An 18489-nucleotide genomic window follows, 5' to 3' on the forward strand; every position below is an offset into this window, starting at 1 on the left:
GGAGAGGTGAGTGATTCTTCACGCCTGAATCACACTTCTCTGCGCCACCTTGAAACTCAGGTTTTGGGTGCTATATTTGGTGCAGGTGTAGTGGTTTCATTCCTGACTGGTGTTAAAGGAGAAACTACAGCTGGAAGGGGCTAGTGCAGATCCTCTCTACGTGCTGCATGCTATGTTCCTCTGTTTATTGATGTTTAAACTTCTGCCTCTTCAGATGCATGCGCGGGATCACTGAAAGAATATCGACTACCAAAATATCGACTACCCAAAATATCGAGGAAAAAATATCTACAGCAAAAATATCGAGTTTGTATGTACAAACAGGTAAGTACAAAAATATCGAGTACAAAATATCGTTTACAAAAATATAGTTGTAAAAAATATCGTATTTACTAAAAACAGTGTTAAATTAAATTAATATTAATAATTAATTACTAAAATATACTTAAAATTACTTAAATTAACTTATAATAATTAAATAATTAATGAAAGTTAAATAAATATTTTTTTATTTCATATTTATTAAACATATATATATAGTAATAAAATATAATAAAATAATACCCAAAAACTGAAAACTGACCCTGAACCCTAAAAATACCCCTTTACCCAAAAACTGAAAACTGACCCTGAACCCTAAAAATACCCCTTTACCTAAAAACTGAAAACTGACCCTGAACCCTAAAAATACCCCTTTACCCAAAAACTGAAAACTGACCCTGAACCCTAAAACTACCCCTTTACCCAAAAACTGAAAACTGACCCTGAACCCTAAAAATACCCCTTTACCCAAAAACTGAAAACTGACCCTGAACCCTAAAAATACCCCTTTACCCAAAAACCCAAAACTGACCCTGAACCCTAAAAATACCCCTTTACCCAAAAACCCAAAACTGACCCTGAACCCTAAAAATACCCCTTTACCCAAAAACCCAAAACTGACCCTGAACCCTAAAAATAAAAACGATATTACTTCACTTACCTTAAAAACGATATTACTTCACTTACCTTAAAAACGATATTTTGGCTGTCGATATTCTGTCCAGTCGATATTTTCTCCAAACGATATTTTGGAGTCGATATTATGTCCAAACGATATTTTGGAGTCGATATTATGTCTGTGTACCGCATGCGCGCGCATTCATTCTAAACGACCAGGGTATCAGAGTGCACTAATTTGAGGTTGAGGTTTTTAGCTCCAGGGGGTGGGAGGCGAAGCAGGGTGTGTAGAGGGAAGTCCACAAAATAATAGCTGGACAGAATGGGGTGCAAGATCGGCATGTACTCCTGGCGTGCAATGGGGGGCGAACAATTACTGCTGGATGCTTTTCTCTGACCGGGATAGGGAACTTATAACTTTTTACAGACACCAGTAGTCTATTTTGCTGTTATTGTTTTGGAACATTGCACGTTGTAGCTATTACATGACATCCTTCTCAGTGTTGTACTGAAGATCGTTTTAAAACCGTAGTATAGGAGCTCCTAGGAAGTACATATAACAGTGGATCACAACTTGTCCCATGTCATTGATCCTGCTTTGTAGACCAATAACTACACATGTCATGAAAAGTGCTACACGACTGGCGGCAGGTTGCAAAGGGAAACAGCTGATATGGTCCTCCGAGCACTCTGACTCTAGGAGCTTGAACATGTGCTTGTACTACAATGGCAACGTTTTCAGATGAATGTAATAAGTAAACCTAATTAGGCTAATATATATATATACATTTATAAATCTATAACAACCGCGTGCAAGCGTGCATTGGCTATTTTAATAAATGTGAAAAAAATACTAGCTGCAGCCTCTTCTTTTGCTTGCTATAAAAATAAATGTGGACAAATACACATAAAATTAACAAAAAAAGAAATATGGATAAATACAGATGGAAATGTAAAAAAAAAGAAAAATACAATAAAACCGGGAGCCCTAATTATAATTTAAATTGTAGTATTTCTAAAGCGCATACAACCAGGAGGCATCTTAGTGCTGAGCTCAATAAGACTGTGTGATGGATGACGACCCAGAGCAGAGAGAACCAAAATAAACCCCCAACTCAGAGGGAGAGCTAGTTTGATAATGACCAAGTTTTGACCTGCATACGGAATATCAGGTACATTTTTTAATTCCTGATGTATTCCCAGAGAGAATTCCACAGCCTTGCGGCCACCACTGTATACTCCTGTTCTCCCCACCTAGTGTTCCTGCACTTAGTATCATCCACCTTCCATGGACAGCCAGATCTTAGGGACCTCGTAGGGGCATACAAATTAATGGCCATCTTGAGGTAAGATGACCCCTGCAAGTGGAGAGCCTTGTAGACCAAGTAGAGGCCTGTAAAAACCACCCACTTCTGACTGGCAGTTAGTGCAGGGACCTCAATCCCTTCCCGAATTAAGAATATTTAGGTACTCCCACAACATGTTGGAAGGTTTGAAGCTTGTTTAGGTAGAATTGGTTAACATTCAAATACAGGGCATTGCAATAGTTTAAGCGAGAGGTGACAAGAACAATAACCACAGACACCCTTAGCTCTTTGGGGAGAAACAGCTGAACTTTCTTCAAGCTCTTGATGATCCAGAAGCAGGAGCTCATAGTTCTATTCACCTGGTTGTCAAAATTCAAGGAGTTATCAAAAGTCACACCACAGTTTTTGGCCACAACTTCCGGGGTAGGCACGGTATCATACATTTCTGGCCACCAGCGTCTAATCCAAATGGAACTATCTCAAGACCTTAGTTTTCTCCCTATTCATTTTGAGCCTATTCTCCCTTATCCACCTGCTGATCTTCATCATGCAAGTCCTGGACCGGTCAGCCAACTCTTCCCAGTCATTGGAAATGTGAACGATGATTGAGTGTCATCGCACAGGATGATACTAGAAAGCCAAATGAGCGCATCAGGATCGCTAAGGGAGCGACATATACATTAAATAGGGTTGGGCTTAAGGAGGACCCTTGTGGGACCCCACTGGGGAGCTGGAAAGGAGTAGCTCTGAGATCCCACAGCTCACCATGAGCATTCTGTACAACAAGAAGGACTCTGGCAAATTGAGGGCTGTGTCCTTCAGGCCAGTTTAATGCAGGTTTTGCACCAACAGAGATGGAAATATGGTGTCAATGGCTATGGACAGGTCCAGCAGCACCAAGGTAGCTACACTACCCTGTTTGTCTGGCCTTCGAATGGAGTCAGCATGAACTATAAGCACCAATTCGGTGCAGTGATTCCCCTGAACCCGTTTTGAGAGGGGTTCAGGAGTTCTTCATCCAAGAGAAGCTGGACTGGTTCCTGGTTTATATGCTTTTCCAAGGTTTTAGCTGGAGCAGGCAGTAACGAGATAGGGTACACTTTTTTTTTTAAATCACTAGAGTATCCCTTTGTTATTTTCTTCAGAGGGATTCCAACTGATTCCTACTATCTCTGCGGGTATACTCTGGACTCCACACCTGAGAATAGACCTTTTTCAGGGCCCCTGTAATCAGGACAGGGCAGCTGCTGGACCCTGGGCAGACAGGGATCATCCGGTGAGCCCAAAGTAGTACTCCCCAACTGAGTCTTGACTTTAGACACAGGCAGCTGAGAGATCCTGGCTAAACATCTGTGGTCACACCTTCCTATTATGTAATCAACAATGACAGTCTACTTCCCCCGACCACCTCACCTTCCTGGAACTCTTCCTAAATCACTTCAAATCAGTTCTTCTTTTCCCTCATTCTTACTAACCCTGGCTGTAGTTTGCGTAGAAGCGCTACGTGTAGCTGAGCGAAGTGCACTTTGCACTATGCACGCTACGCGTAGCTACGTGAACTGCATAGTGCGGTTGGGAAAATGCTGTTCGCACTGATTGCACAGTGCCAAATGCTTGTCCGCACTGTGCAATCATTGCAAACGGCATCTTGCACAGTGCAAGCTGTTGTTTTTGCCGCTCGAGTAGATTTGTACTCAAGCGGCAGCTTTCTCAACGAGGACTGGTAGTTTCTCATCTCTAGCGGTCGGCAACTTGATGTTGCTGATCGCGAACGAGGAAAAAGTCTCAACGGGATGTTGATTTTGAGGACTGCGAGCAAGCAAAAGATGCCTTGTACGCTACGCTACGCTACGCTACGCTACATATTTTTGCACTGTGCTACGTGGAATTCACGTAGTGTGTAGTAGCGCAAACTACGCACGCTCTGCGAGCGTAGTGAAGTACTAGGCCTAGGGTTAATTCTTACACTGGCCAGGATTCCAGAAGTGTACTTGAAATGGCAAACCCACACAAAACCCCACGTGTCCCATATTAAACACCAGCTAGCATCACTAAAGAACCACCCTGATTGTAACGGATGAAACATAGGTAAGGGGACAAGGAAGAGTAATGAGTATGACCGGTCAGTAATTCAGCAAAGACCTCCTCATTCCATTTTTTACTCAGATAGGATATACCAAGGAGGATGCTGAGATCCAGGGTCATAAAAATAGAACACCAGACAGTAGCAGAACCACACACTGGACTTTGAACAATACTCTGAGCAAGGTATCAGAACCAAAATCATACCAGAATGACAGAATCACACATTGGCCACTGTAGAAATGGCTTTGATGCCCACCTCCCCTGACAGAACATCCAATCACTGTCCAAAAATAAGCTATCAGAGTAATTTGCCAGGCCACAACACACCGGGTCGCCACAATAGATAGAGGTATGAGGGAAGCAGTAAAAACACAGAATGGTTGCAAAGAGCTGGTGATGCTGGTAGCACAGACAATAAACTAACTCCAATGGGAGTTATAAGAGGTCATCCGTAAAGAAGCTCCCCTCAAAGAGCAAACAAATCACACCCAAAGACACGACAGGGTCCAGTGCCTACTCAAATCCAGCACTATCAAGACAGAGGTCAGTGACATCCACAGGAGTCGGGGAACATGAGGAGTGGTGCATTAGCATGCAGTGCTAACGAGTTAGCACATGTGCTGTAGAGAGAAGGAAGGACGGAAATAAAGTATGAGAATAGAAAGAAAGAAAGAAAGAAAGAAAGAAAGAAGATAGTAAAATAAAGAATGAAAGAAAGAAGTCAAAACGGGGAACGAAAGAATAAAAAAGGAAAGAAGGCAAAAAAAGAAGGAAAGGAAAAGGAAAGAAGACAAAGGTAAAAGTAAAGAAGGTAAAAATAAAGATGTAAGAAATGAAAGAGGAAAGAAACAGGAATGAAGGCAAAAAAGAAAAACACAAAGAAAGAAGGAGAGAGGGAAAGAAGGAAATAAAGAATGCAAAAGAGAAGGGAAAATAAGAAAAACAGACATAGAATAAACAAGAAAGGGAGGAGAGAAAGGAAGAAGGCACAAAGAAGGGGCGACAGAAGGCAAAAAATAGAAAAAAGCAAAGGCAGCAGAAAAGAAAGAACAAATGAGAAAATAAAGAATTAAAGAAAGAAGGCAACACAGAAAGAAGGGAAGAAGAAAAGAAAATAGGAAACAAGGCAAAAATAAAGTACAAATGAAACACGTCAGAAATAAAGAAAGAAGGAAAGAAAAAGTTAAAAAAGAAAGGTGAAGAAAGAAGGAAAACCAGTAAGAAAGAAGAGGGAAAGGAGGCAAGAAAGAAAGTTACAAACAAACGAAGCAAGACATAACAGTGCAAATAAAAAAAAAGAAAGAAGGATAGAAAAAGGTATGAAGGTTAAACAAACAAGAAAGAAGGAAAGAAAGATGAGATAAAAAAAGGAAAGTAGACAAAAAAGAAGGAAGGGATAAAAGAAGGCAAAGAGAAAGAAACAGCGAAAAAAGAAAGAATGGAAAAAGGAATGAAAAAAGAAAAAGGAGAGACTGAAAGAAAAGGAACAACTGAAAGAAAAAGAAAAGAAGGCAAAAAGAAAGGAGGTAAGGAAGTAAAATGAAAGAAAAGAAAGTAAAGAATGAAGCACACAGAGAAGAGGGCAAAAAAGAGAAGGAAGGAGAGAAAAGAAAAGGCAAAAAGAAAAAAGAAAAAGAAGGTAGAAAAGAAGGAATAAAGACAAAAAGGAAAGAAGGAAAGATAGAAGAAGGAAAGAAGGACGGTAAGAGGGTTCACAACATTAAATATTGGATACTAAAACTAGGCCTGGGTGTGAAATTCTGCTCTGCTTGCAGAGTTTGCCCAGTTTTTCCTATCCTGAGCAGCGCACAGTTTTTTCCTTGCTCTGCAACACTAAACCCAAATTACACCTCATGTATGTTTAAGTAAAACTGTTACAATTGTGCTGTGAATTAAATACCACAAAGTGTGTTTTTCTTCCTAGGCAAAGTTCATCAATGAATCATTGGTGAAACTGAGTCTAGGAACACAATATGGTATGCTGTGAAATAGCAACAGTCCACTTCAAAAGGAATTCACAACAGCATTGGTAAGAGACAGGAACTGATAAAGCTGTAATGTTCCCTGTGCTCACTTCAAGTGTGTCCTATTATCACATCAGGCAACACTGGCACAAAAGGGAACGCCTTATGTGTGGATATCCACCGTGGAAAAGAGCAAAATTCAGTCACTCAAACAGTGGCGTAACTTCAAGCGGGGTGTTTTGGGTGTATACCCTCCACATAAATGCTATGTCTGATCATTTGGTAGGAGACAGCAGAGAAGCAAAGGGGAATCATGTTTTAGGTCAAGCCTGAGTCAAGGAGCATGCGCAGCTCAGGCGAACGGCTGTAGTGGAGTATGGGAGAGAAGCCATGCCCACTCTCCACCCATATTTGTCATTGGCTTTTGTCTTGGTCCTTCTTAAATGCAGGCTTCTGATTCAGTAATCGGTTTGTTAGTCCCTCCTTAGTACCGCCTTTTCTTCATTTGTAACCTCCCATGGCTAATTGACCCTTTACTTTTGTTATTACACAGTATGTGTTTATTAGTCTGTAAGCAATAATTTATTTTTTCGTAGTGTAGGCAGGACGACGTGTGCAACCGGGACAATCGGGCCGCTTTTTAAAAATTGTGAACAGACTTTAACGGTCAACACTGCGCCAGCTTCACAAGCACCGTGCCTTATCTACTTGTTTTTTCTTTTAACTACAGCTGGTTTTCAAGCAAAATGGCAACCACTACCTTCGAGGCTTTTGCGGCGCCCGCTTTACGCCTTCCATACATGTCTTTTTCCTTATCCCGGATTCTCATTATTTTGTCATTTCTTAGTCTTTCTTTTTTGCGTTCCTCTTCTATTCCTTTTCTCTTTAACTTTCTCCTTACGTTTGCACTCCAGCTCTCACATTTGTTCCCGCTGACTGTGTATGTGCTATCGGCTATCCAGCTATTAATACCTCTAGTAAAATGTAGGCATTGTCCTTGGAGTGACCATCTTCACTGCCTCTAGGGGTGGATTAAAGCCCTCCTGGGGAACTCTAGGCTGGCAGCTCCTCCCAGGCCCCCTTCCAGACCCGTCTCTGCATCCTAAGGAAGCAAGTACAGGCAGTGCAAGCGCTTAGAGGCGGGCACTGGGAGCGAGGCACTGCTAAGGGCAGGTAGGTCAGGGCAGGCACCCGGTTCTCGACACCTTCTCCTAATTAACATCCTTCTGAGCAGAGCCCCGGACCTGACCTGAAATCCCCACCCGCCCGTCTAGCTCCTCTTCTGCTCCACGTGGACTCAAGGCGCCCTCCATTGTGTTCAGGACTCCTTTGGTATGATTAAAGGAAGGGCTGCGTGACCCCCCCCCTAGTGACTCCCAGAGCCCCCCATCCCGGCCTAGACTCACCTCCAGCTCGGCTCCTTCCGCTCAAAGTGCCTCGTTGTAGATTCATATTTATCACAAGGAGGTGCAGCCAAGATTTGAAAGACGCGCCTGGATGGAGTAATCTCCTTGGATCATAAAGCTCCTACGTCGGCTCTTCTGCACCCTGCCCAATTGGAGGGGGCTCCGCTGGTTGCAGTGCAGCCCGGCCCACCTAGGTGAGAACCCCTCACCTGTGGGGCTCCGGAAGGTAGATGAGCCAAGAGGAGGGGTTGCCCCGCCCACCCCAGGTGAGAACCCTTCATCTGTGGGCTCTGGCAGGTAGTTGAGCTGTAGGGAAAGGCCTAGAAAGCCTCTGCAGATTTTAGGGGGGAATGACTAACCAGCTTTGTGCATGTGTGAGAGAAATGTGTTTGCATGTTGGTTACGTCCATATTTAACTGATTCTATTGGAAAGCGCTCTGACTCCTTCAGGTAAAGTTTGAACTATATAAAACACATTAAAGAAAATCCCTGCGATGCCCCATCCCGTTGTCCTCCTCTGTGCTGTACACCGTATTTTCATTTACTGTTCCTTGCGTATATTTCAGTCACTCTGTCTGCCTCCTTCACATACCACTATGGCTTTTATTTATGTGTTGGTTTTCAAAACAGATAAAAAAACGCATTGTCAGTAGCTTAAACTCTCGCAAATTCGAGAGCTATTAAATTGCAAGTGCTTGTTCTATAAGGAGCCAGCATAGTGCCAATATCGGCCCACTCACCAGCCCGCTCGCAGCAACATGCATGTCGCAGAAATAAGCAGACAAGACAACTTTTTTGTTGGAGAAAAGTAGCTGCAGGTTTATTAGCATATACACATGCCAACAAGGTGGGTTATCTTACAGACGATCCAAAGGCAAGCCGCCCCTCGCGGCCTACCACCTGATGGGCCAATTTGCAACGTGGCCTTAGCCAATCGTTGCTTAGCGGTTGTGGTGAGGAGATAGCCCCTCCCATTTCCGGTGAACCATTGGTCCACCCTCTTGCTCACACCCCCCCTATGAGGGGCGGAGCGTTCAAGCGACCCCCGGTTGTACAGGTTTCCAACCGCCCGTAGGATAGCGGGGCGCCATCGCACCCCAGGGTCCACCGCACAGACGTCCTGGGGATATTAGGCCTCAGCATCCTTTGTGCTCCTGAAGAGGGTACTCCCAGGTACCTTTCGGCCTCTGGATCGCCCCGTAACTCTGCCTGCAACACAAATGAGAAAAGATTAGAAGACATTTCCCCCCCACCCTGAAAACGCCGGATATGCAGTAGGGAGGGAAACGGCGTCAGGGTGAGAGAACGGCAGACAAAGAGGCCGCTAGGTGGGCGGGGGAGGAATATATACTCTCCCCCGCCCACACCAGGCCGGAAGTGACGCACGGGACCCTCCGGGATCTCATAGCGCTGGGCTGCCCCCGTGTGCCATCTTGTGGCACTATGGGGGCCGCCCTCTTACTTGTGTCCCCTGCGGGGACGTGTCGGTCGGCCTGCATAGTGCCAATATCGGCCCACTCACCAGCCCGCTCGCAGCAACATGCATGTCGCAGAAATAAGCAGACAAGACAACTTTTTTGTTGGAGAAAAGTAGCTGCAGGTTTATTAGCATATACACATGCCAACAAGGTGGGTTATCTTACAGACGATCCTTGCGGCCTACCACCTGATGGGCCAATTTGCAACGTGGCCTCAGCCAATCGCTGCTTAGCGGTTGTGGTGAGGAGATAGCCCCTCCCATTTCCGGTGAATCATTGGTCCACCCTCTTGCTCACGCCCCCCCCTACGAGGGGCAGAGCGTTCAAGCGACCCCCGGTTGTACAGGTTTCTGACCGCCAGTAGGATAGCGGGGTGCCGTCGCACCCCAGGGTCCACCGCACAGACTTCCTGGGGATCTTAGGCCTCAGCATCCTTTGTGCTCATGAAGAGGGTACTCCCGGGTACCTTTCGGCCTCTGGATCGCCCTGTAACTCGGCCACAGCCCTGGGTGTGGCGACCGTCGCAGCCAGGACCCCCAACAAGGCCGGCATTCCTCCTAGCTGTTCCTTACTTGCTATTACTACGGCCTCTTCCCTATCCAGCAAAAACAGGTCCATGCAAAAGTGGACCGCTGACCCAAACGTCCTGAAACACCATGGGAATTTGGCGTGTAGCACACATGTCAATAAAGCCAAATCTCTGCTCAAAAAATTGCGCATGGTGCAGAAAACCTCTTGCGAGCCAGCTGCCTCACTTGTCCCCGACAGAGCACCATGCCACGGGAGCTAAGGATAAGAAATCCGACCGCTAAGCTCACCTGTCACCAACGTGTGGCCAATTCCCTTGTGGTCTTCTTCTAGGGTGCATGCTAGCCCCATAGCCCAGACAAATTAACAATACTTCTCCATAGCTCCCCGGCGACACAGCATGGTGTCACAACATGATGGAGGGAATGAGAGTGTGTTGCCTGTGGATAGGCACTGAATCCTCCATAAAGGGCCAACTAGTGCAGCCTACCCTGCTTGCTGACCCTACGACTGGACACAGAATCCCGGTCCCTGCTAACAACCCGTGTGAGCCTTGATACTTCCACCAGAACGGTGTCGGACTAGCAGGTTCTGTGTCAGCTGCTTCGCTGTAATCCCTTTGGGGGTTCCGCTGGGACCCATATGTGTCCCTGCAAATACTGCGTCATGCACTAGGCCCCTAATGCCCTTCTCCGTCCCTCAAAGACATCTGACAGCCTGATGCCCCCTTGCAGCTTTGGTTAATGGCATTGGGCCCCGCACACCCAGTCAGTGTTTGTGACATGCATTTACTTAAAAGTTACCAGTTAATGTGAGTGGCTGGTCCTGTCCTGTCAAGGCTTGTGTTAGACCTGGCATCATTGGCATGAGTCTCTCCTCCATTTTTTCTGTTTGCCTCCTCTGTTTACGATGTTTTGCTGGTATATTGCTTTGGGCACCGTGCCACTGCTGATCAGTGCCACAGTGCAAGTGCTCCCTATGTGAAATTGCTGTATTGATTGACTTCCATGTTTGGCTTATTTGGTTTACTATTAGTCCCTAGTAGAGTGCACCAGGAGTCCCAGGGCTTGTAAATACAAATGCTGCTCGTGGGCTTGCAGCACGTGTTGTGCCACCCACAAGAGCGGCCTAGTAAAAGTATGTCTGAAGGTCTACCATTGCTGGACCACGTGCAGTCTGACTGTCACGAGGACGGCGCAAGTACACCTACTTGCCAGTCCCTAAAACCTTCCCTTAACTTCATGTTAGTCACCCCTATGGTAGGCCCAAGGGCAGGGTGCATTGTAAGCATAAGGTAGGACAAGCCTGACAAGGTTGGCCTGTCCTAATAGTGAATTACCACCATATTCGTATTTCACTATTGTAAGGTTACCTGCTCTCCATCAGTTAGAATGGGCTGCCAGGATTATTAACGCTATAATCCTAGCAGGCTCGGGGAGCATGGTGCAATGTCGAGTTTGGTATCCCCGAACTCAGGGTTTGATAACGCATCCGTTTGTGTGGATGGTTTTTGGACTCTGTGTTTGAAAATAGCACTTTTAGAAAGTAGCTATTTTCTTGTCTAACTGTCTACCGGTCTCTGCTGGTTCTGGTGTGCGTGTGACAGGAGCTGGGTGGCTCCAGAGGTCTGAATGAGTCAGTGTGGGATGAGTGGGGCATTTGCATTGAGAGTAGGGGAAGAGTAGCTCCTGATAGCCTGCCCTGCCTGATACAATGCTGGCTCCGCCCCCCTGCCAGGCGACTGATGACTCTGTGCCTGCCTGGGACTTTCCTGGCCCACCTCCTGCCGGGCAACTGATGGCCCTGCCCCTGCCCCTGACAATGCTGGCTCCGCTCCTGCTGGGCGGCTGAAGACTCTGCCCTGCACAGTGAATAGGCCAGGTGCTTCCGCCTGGCAACACCCACAACAAACCCAAGATGGGGGGAAATTCCCCTGCATGGACAAAGGGATCAAAGCCAAAAAGGGGTATAAGAGAAGGACCCCTGAACCAAGAATTTAGATCACTTCTGACAAGGAAACCTGAACCAAGGACAAGAAACATGCTGATCTAAGGACTGCCTACCCCTTCTGCCAGAGTGCTGTTTGTTGGGGGAATCCTGCAGTTGCTTCTTTATTTTTGCCAAGGAACCAGGAGAGAGGAACTGTGTGTGTACTCTCAAACTTTGCTAAGAAAATCTCCAAGGGTTGGAAGAGCGCCAGCCTCCTGTTGAAGTAACAGGGCCAAAGGACTTCATCTATTTGCTAAAAGTGCTTGTTGCTGGAACCTGAAATCCAGCACCTCTGAAGAATCTAGCAATCTCGACGCCGACGGACGCCGCCGAATCCAGCTCGACATCGTGAGTAATGGCTCCAGTGTCCCGCACCTTCGACGCTGGCCGCCGGGCCCGATCGCCGCCAGTAGTGACGCCAGTGAGTAGCGAGTTCGGCTCCAGCTCCAAGTGACCCTGTGTCGACGCCGCCGCTGATCGCATCGACGCCGAGCCCTATCGACGCCGTGAGCGCTGCTCATTCTTGCAACATCGACATCGACGCCGCCGTATCCTGCTTCATCTCGTGAGCGCTGCTCCTGCCTGACTTCGGTCGACGCCGCTGCAGATCGCCCCGACTCCGAGGCCCGATCGACGCCGAAGACGCGACGCCGGACATCTCGACGCCGCTGATCATCGAGTGCTTCACTTTTCCAAGGTACTGTGTTGTGGGGGTCTGTGCGACTCCGGGCTCGACGTAGCGCTCCTCGCGGTCGACGCCGAACCTTTGGATTAACTTTGCCTCGACGTCGTGTGACTCCCGTGTGGGTTACATCGTTGCCAAGAACTGTGTTTTAAAGAAGAAGAGTTGCTTTTGTTACTAAAGACTTTGTGCTAAGAAGAAACCGTGCTTGAACTATTATTTTTCCTTCCAAGAGTATTTATTAAGACTGTGGTATATTTTTGTCGTTATTTGGTTTTGTGCTAATCCTTATATAAAAATCCTTATTTTTATAATACTACTGTGTTGTGTCCATTTGTAGTGTATTCACTTTATTGCTGTATGTGGTCATAAATGCTTAACGCACTGCCTCTGAGATAAGCCTGTCTGCTTTGCCAAGCTACCAAGGGGGTGAGCAGGGGTTATCTAAGTGTGTGATCCCCTTGCCCTGACTAGAAAAGGTGTGTCCCTATTTGTCAGAAGTGTATACCTCTGCCAACTAGAGACAGCCGCTTCTAACATTGGTGGGTCAGCGGTGAGGATTTGAACTTTGCATTTATGACCCATGTGCAGTGATTAGTGTGCGCTACATAGTGAAAGCAGACCATAGCGCAGCCACAATCTGTTTTGGTTGGATATTCTATTTTTGTTCTCCAATTTCCTGAAGCTTGATTTTTGAAACTGCCAGTTTTGACCATGAGTGATGCCGGAGTCACTACCCCTGTTGTTGTTGTGGAGGAATTTGATAGGAGTAAGATGAACGACTATCCGTTAAAGAAGCTGAAATCCTTTTGCAAGCAATTTAAAGTTCCTACCACAGGCATTTCAAGGAGACCAGAATATCTCAAAGCATTGCAGGCCTGGTTAGAGGCCAGAGATCCCTCTGATCCGGTGGTGGTACCGACAGGGGAAGGGGAGGAGGAGGTGCCAGTGAATGGGCCCACATCCCCTCCTGGCAGCAGTGTTTCCTCCAAAGGTCTTTCTCCTGAAGAAAGAGAAGAAAGGGCGAAGGAGCGAGCATACAACATGGAAATGGCAAAACTTAAGATAGATGGGCAGTTGGAGATAGAGAATGCAAGAGGCAGGAGAGAAGCTGATCTGGAGATCAAAAGGTTGGAGTTTGAAAGAGAGAAGTTAGCTTTGGAGCGTGATACCAGGTTGAGGGAGTTGGAGCTCAAAGCTAAAGAGTTAGAATTGAATCCCTCTGGTGGCAGCATCCCATCTGTGCCTGCAGAAAGTAGGTTTTATTTTCCCAAAGATGTGATCAAAGATTTTCAGAAGAATGAAGATATTGGTCAATGGTTTAAAGCATATGAGTTAGCATTGTTGGCCCACCGGGTCCCTGAGAAGGATTGGGGAGCGGGGTTGTGGGGTCGCTTTGTGAATGAGGGAAGAGATACCCTGTTAGACATGCCTGTTGAGGATAGGATGTCTTATACTCATATGAAAGATGCTTTAATGTTAAGGTATGGCCTAACCCCAGAAAAGTACAGACAGGCCTTTAGAGAATGTAAGAAATTGCCTGGTACGACGTGGGTTGAATATGTGTCATTTTTTTGCAGAGCCATGGATGGTTGGGTAAAGGGCAGCAAAGTGGAAAGTTATGATGCTCTTTATGATTTGTTTGCTTGGGAGCACTTGTCTAATAACTGTTTTCCAGAGCTGCGCCAGCACCTTATTGATAGCAAGATATCTAACCCTAGAAAGCTTGCTGAGGAGGCGGACCGCTGGGTCAGTACCAGGGTCCACAAGGGTCCAGTGGGAGGACAAGGGTAAACAGAGGGAGTTCCAGAAAGGGCCCCAAAGTAATCCCCAAGGGAACCAAGGGAAGGGTTCCCAGCCTCCCCCAGAGAAGAAATCAGAGGCCCCGACAGGTAAACCTGTTCGTAGGGGCCCAATGACCTGCTTCGCTTGTAAGCAGGTGGGACACCGTTTTTATGATCCTCAGTGTCCCTTGAAGAACTCTAGTGCACCACCCAGTGCACCACCCCGTCAGTTGGCGAGTGTAGCCCTGGGAGGGGAGGAGATGGCTGCCCATGGTGGGGAGGGTCCCGCAGAGATGTCCCTGGTCTCTTTAGGAGACATGGAAATGGTCCCTCCACCCCCTCTGCCTAGTAACACTAAGAAATATAGGCAGTGGGTGACCATTAATGGCCATAGAGTGGAAGCTCTCAGAGACACCGGAGCGAGTGTGACAGCTGTCAAGTGTCACTTGGTGTCCAGAGAGCAGGTTGTTCCCCACGCATTCTACCCTGTGATAGCTGCTGACAACTCCCAGAGAGAGTGTGAGGTAGCTCAAGTTTCCTTTGAATGGGGGGGAGTTTCAGGTACTCTTCAAGTTGCTGTAAGGCCCGCCATGCCTGTTGATTGTCTCCTGGGCAATGATTTGGAAGACTCCTCTTGGGCTAAGGTGGAGAGGGAGACACATTTGAAAATGTTGGGTGTGCCAGAGTGGGTGTGTGCAACCACTCGATCCATGACAGCAAGTAAGGGTGTTGATGGGGTTCTGGAGCCTGAAAGTATGGCCCAGGACCCAGCTGTGAAGAGAAGAGGCAGGGAGCGCGGGAAACCGTCCCCCGTAGTTCCCGTGGTCCAGGAGGAGGCAGACCTTGAGGGGTATGCCCTGGAACCCGCAGGTGAACAAGTTGCTGAACTGGGAGACCTGCCCGAGCTGACCCACTGGCAGCAGGATGGTGGTCCCTCCAGGGAGGAATTCTGTGCAGAACAGAAAGTGTGCCCTTCTCTTGTGGGTATGAGGCAGCAGGCCTCAGCCCAAACCTCAGGTGATCAGTCAGGGTCACATTTTGTTTACTGGGAGAACGACCTCCTGTATAGCGAGCCTAAGGCTGCTGAGCCTGGGTCAGCCCGTGTGCTGTGGTACCCCAGCGCTTCAGAGCCTTCCTACTGGGTTTGGCTCATGACGTCCCGTTAGCTGGACATCTGGGGCAGGACAAGACCTATGACAGGCTTGTCACCCATTTATATTGGCCTCAGATGAGAAGGGATACAGATATCCATTGCAAGACCTGTCAAACTTGCCAGGCAAGTGGGAAAAGCGGGCGGAAGCAGAAGGCTCCCCTCCAACCTTTTCCCGTGGTCAGTACCCCCTTTGACCGGGTGGGGATTGACATTGTTGGGCCCCTGGACCCCAAGACAGCCCTGGGCAACAGGTTCATCCTGGTCTTGGTGGACCATGCCACACGGTACCCGGAAGCCATCCCTCTCAGAACAGTGACGGCCCCCGTGGTGGGACGGGCACTGATGGGCGTTTTCTCCCGAATGGGGTTCCCCAGAGAGGTGGTGTCAGACCGGGGCACCAACTTCATTTCCAACTATATGAAGTCTCTGTGGAAGGAGTGTGGGGTAACCTACAAGTTCACCACTCCTTACCACCCTCAAGGTAATGGGTTGGTTGAGAGATTCAACCGTACCCTTAAAGGCATGATTATGGGTCTTGAAGAACCAATGAGGCGTAAATGGGACGTCCTCTTGCCATGCCTGTTGTTTGCTTACCGTGAGGTGCCACAGAAGTCTCTAGGGTTCAGCCCCTTTGAGCTTTTGTATGGACACCCGGTAAGAGGACCTTTGAGTCTGGTCAAAGAAGGCTGGGAGCAATCTCCCAGGAAACCTCCCCAGGATGTATACAGTTACATGCTGGCCTTTAGGAACCAGACTAGGCGCTTCAGAGATCTTGCTCAGGCAAATCTGGAGGCCAGCCAGGAATAGATGAAGCGGTGGTACGACCAGAAGGCCACTCTGGTAGAGCTCCAGCCTGGTCAGAAAGTTTGGGTCATGTCCCCTGTGGAACCTTGTGCGCTCAAGGACAGGTGGACTGGACCATTTGAGGTTGTGGAGAAAAAGAGCGATGTCACCTACATGGGAGACTTGTAGTCTCCCAGGAACCCCTTGCGGGTCCTGCATGTCAACCGTTTGAAGCCCCACTTAGAAAGGTCCGAAGTGGGCATGCTCCTAGCTACAGATGCTGGAATGGAGGAGGAGAGTGAGCCTCTTACTGACCTCCTGTATGCAAAAGAGCAAGATGGGTCAGTGGATGGTGTTGTCCTCTCTGACACACTGACCCCTGAGCAGCAGCAGGATTGTCGCCAACTGTTGGGACAATTCCCTGATCTGTTCTCCTTGATTCCTGGTGTCACTCAGTGGTGTGTCCATGGTGTGGACACCGGGGACAGCACTCCTGTGAAGCACAAGGCTTACAGAGTGACTGACAAGGTCAGAGCATACATCAAGGAGGAGGTCTCCAAAATGTTTGCCTTAGGGGTGGTTGAGTCCTCTAGCAGTCCTTGGGCCAGCCCAGTGGTCTTGGTCCCAAATGCTGCAGCGCCTGGTGCTTCACCGGAACTTCGGTTCTGTGTGGATTACCGAGGACTCAATTCAGTCACCAAGACTGACGCGCACCCCATCCCCAGAGCTGATGAGCTCATAGATCGGTTAGGGGCTGCCCGGTACCTTAGTACGTTTGATCTAACGTCTGGGTACTGGCAGATCGCCTTGACTGATGGGGCAAAAGAGAGGTCAGCATTCTCCACACCAGATGGGCACTACCAATTCCGGGTTATGCCCTTTTGGATGAAGAATGCCCCTGCCACCTTCCAGAGGTTGGTCAACCAGGTCTTGGGTGGACTGGAGGATTTCAGTGCCGCCTACCTGGACGACATCGCAGTGTTCAGCGCCAGCTGGGAGGAACACTTGCACCACCTCCAGGAAGTGTTGTTGGCACTGCGCAGAGCAGGCCTCACAATCAAAGCCAGTAAGTGCCAGATTGGGCAGGGTTCAGTGGTGTACTTGGGGCACCAAGTAGGGAGCGGCAAGGTGGCCCCCCTGCAACCCAAGATTGATACCATCCTGGCATGGGCACCGCCCAAAACCCAGACTCAGGTGAGAGCCTTCTTGGGTCTCACGGGTTACTACAGGAGGTTCGTCAAGGATTATGGTAACATTGTGCACCCCTTGACTTCGCTGACTTCCAGGAAGCAGGCACGACTTGTGATCTGGACTGACGCCTGTCAGACGGCCTTTGACACCCTGAAAACTGCAATGTGCACAGCACCCATACTCCAGGCACCCGACTTTTCTAAAGAATTTGTTGTCCAGACGGACGCTTCAGAGCATGGCGTGGGGGCTGTTCTAGCTCAGGTGAATGAAGAGGGCCGAGACTTACCTGTAGCCTTCATAAGTAGGAGGTTACTTCCCAGGGAACAGAGGTGGAGTGCGATAGAAAGAGAAGCATTGCTGTGGTCTGGGCGCTGAAGAAGCTAAGACCCTACCTGTTTGGGACTCACTTCCGGGTTCAGACAGACCACAGGCCCCTCAGATGGTTGATGCAGATGAGGGGTGAGAATCCAAAGCTGTTGAGGTGGTCCATTTCCCTACAGGGGATGGACTTCACGGTGGAACACCGCCCTGGCAAAGATCACGCCAATGCTGATGGTCTGTCCAGATTTTTCCGCCTTAGTGATGAGAACTCCCTAGGGTAAGGGTAGTTCTCCCCACATTTCAGCTGGAGGGGACACGTGTTAGACCTGGCATCATTGGCATGAGTCTCTCCTCCATTTTTTCTGTTTGCCTCCTCTGTTTACGATGTTTTGCTGGTATATTGCTTTGGGCACCGTGCCACTGCTGATCAGTGCCACAGTGCAAGTGCTCCCTATGTGAAATTGCTGTATTGATTGACTTCCATGTTTGGCTTATTTGGTTTACTATTAGTCCCTAGTAGAGTGCACCAGGAGTGCCAGGGCTTGTAAATACAAATGCTGCTCGTGGGCTTGCAGCACGTGTTGTGCCACCCACAAGAGCGGCCTAGTAAAAGTATGTCTGAAGGTCTACCATTGCTGGACCACGTGCAGTCTGACTGTCACGAGGACTGCGCAAGTACACCTACTTGCCAGTCCCTAAAACCTTCCCTTAACTTCATGTTAGTCACCCCTATGGTAGGCCCAAGGGCAGGGTGCATTGTAAGCATAAGGTAGGACAAGCCTGACAAGGTTGGCCTGTCCTAATAGTGAATTACCACCATATTCGTTTTTCACTATTGTAAGGTTACCTGCTCTCCATCAGTTAGAATGGGCTGCCAGG

General features: G+C 48.0%; 1 protein-coding gene across 1 annotated transcript in view; it reads right to left on the reverse strand.

Annotated features, from left to right (window-relative positions):
- The window catches only part of LOC144826284 (proprotein convertase subtilisin/kexin type 5-like), a 567967-nt gene that overhangs the window by 65480 nt on the left and 483998 nt on the right, over positions 1-18489 (reverse strand). The gene's annotated exons all lie outside the window — the stretch shown is intronic.

This window comes from Lissotriton helveticus, chromosome 3_2, assembly GCF_964261635.1.
Source record: "Lissotriton helveticus chromosome 3_2, aLisHel1.1, whole genome shotgun sequence".
Taxonomy (NCBI): domain Eukaryota; kingdom Metazoa; phylum Chordata; class Amphibia; order Caudata; family Salamandridae; genus Lissotriton; species Lissotriton helveticus.